Below are 2292 nucleotides of genomic sequence, written 5' to 3' on the forward strand. Positions count from 1 at the left end.
CACAAGAGGAAAGTGTCCCATCATCGACTGGAGAGGGCCAAATAGGGAGCCTCGGTTCATAGGCACCTGGGAAGAACATCCCGTACGGAACCCTTTACCCTCAAACTCATTGTTGCCACTACTCGGAAAGAAGCCCCGAGTCTCTATGAGATGCACCACGCATGTAGCCACCTCAAGTGTAACGCCACTCAGAGACATCCATTTCCTAGGCATATGCCTCCTACACGCCTATTGAGGTGCACCCACACAGACAAAATCCTTCTCAATCACAACAAACCTTTTCCCACTATGAAGAGCTGGTTGCCGAAGTGCCAACGGAGACCGCCGTGCTGAAGGGTGAAGGGCCGTGCGAGTCAAAAACATGGTTGGTTATGCGATTGGCGAGGGCATCACTATGCACGCGACCACCTCAATTATAAGGCCGCTCAAGGGCATCGTGTATAACACACCCTCTACACATTTATAGGTGATGAGAGCCTGCTCGCATACACAGACATGTCTAACCTCTGGCAAATTTCTCCTTTCCCAGCACAACCTTGCTAACCATTCCCTGTGACACGTGATCTGCCAGCACAAGTACAAAAAAGTTCCTATGGGTGAACACTCACACTAGCATTGTCAGACAAGCTTCAATCTCATGCACATGCACATACCGAAGAACTGCACCGTGAGGGAACCCACCCGCGAGCACCCACATCTCGGCAAAAAGCATTTGTGTGATTTCTTTCCCTAGACAGACACTTTGGGCCTAAACTTGTCGAAGCATTGCAAAGACGAGTGCTCTGGTTTGTAGGAGCCTAAGAAGAACATCTCGTACGAAACCCATTCCCCCAAAATGCTCCAATCACAAATGCTCGTAGCAGAGTCATAATGCAAAGATGTACACCGCGCACGCTACCGAGTAAGGACACTCAGAGACATCCATTTCCCAGGCATATGCCCCCTACACACTTTTTGGTGCACCCCGTACAAATGGCCATACTTCGACAAGCCCTCCCAAAATTTCGGATCTGAAGAGAGATGAAACGCCTTGGGCTTTTTGTCCACACAATGCAAACACCAAATGCTTTCTTTAGGGGGGAGTTGAAGAAGAGTATCTCCCACAGAACCCATGAGCCACAGCCATTTGGATCGCACAGGGTAGGACAGGGCATGGAGAGTTTCCTCATCCAAACAAAAATTATCGATAATACTCTACGCTTCTACTGGCCTGGACCACAAAGGCTGTCACGACAGTGCCATGCACTTCTATAGGATGAGATAGTGAAGAGGCGAGCACGCACCAAGAATGCACTAGCGAATAAATTATGTGGCAACCAAACCTTTCGCCATCCCCCCTCTCAATCCCAAGGCTCTACCAATCGGCAAAAACTTAGGGTGGAGAGTGGACCCTTGATGAAATTAGGGACATCGAGCAATGCACCCATGCAACCATCTCTTTCCTTCTTGCCATCCAGGTAGGATAAAAATGTAATGATAGAACGTGCCAATGAGACAGAGCCCTTGGCTAAAAGATACAACTCAATGTACACTCAGCAACAAGCGCATCTTAGAATCGAACACCAAATGTGTAGTGTGTTGCAAGCTATGCAGACACCTACATATAGGGTATATCAAACAAAAAAAAGTGACAAGTACTTCCCACCAGCTCTGCCATTGCGATTATCGAATGGGATATACTCACCGCCACAGATTAATGACCATCATTACCGTCTCGGAATAGATACACGCACATCGAGCTTCATCTGATCAACTGGATGAATTTCACCTTGAAGGGCCCCAATCCAAAAGTTCCGGAGGTCACCTCCTGGAACTCTCAAGAACAAGGCCCATCTTACATGCAAACTCTGCTAGTGCGCAAACACAGGTTGCAATTAAAGAGAAATTGCAAGGCTGTCACAATGGCCCGAGGCCAATGCTCCTACTAAGTCAATTTTCTCTTGCAATCACCATGCCGCCATTCATAGAGAGATCTCCCCATTCACTTGTGACGTGATGCACAATCCAAGTGCTAGACACGAGCTCGCCCTTGAAAGGGCCACTTTCCAGGGCATCCCCCAATGACACATTGGAAAGACAACCGCTGTCGAACCATTCCCAATGTTGTGCCAGTCGAGTTGGCACAGAGGCGACCTTAGGGAGCTCCCACTTAGCAATCAGGATGTGCTTTCGTACCCATCTCTCAAAAAGACCAATGTTAGCTGTGAACAAATTTGGAATCCAAGGCCTCACATCCATCAATATCATCGGGGCACTGGGTCTATATAAAAAGGCCACAGAGAGGTTCCGAGA

This window comes from Cupressus sempervirens, chromosome 2 (assembly GCF_028749045.1).
Source record: "Cupressus sempervirens isolate cs-2001-9-10 chromosome 2, ASM2874904v1, whole genome shotgun sequence".
Classification (NCBI taxonomy): Eukaryota; Viridiplantae; Streptophyta; class Pinopsida; order Cupressales; family Cupressaceae; genus Cupressus; species Cupressus sempervirens.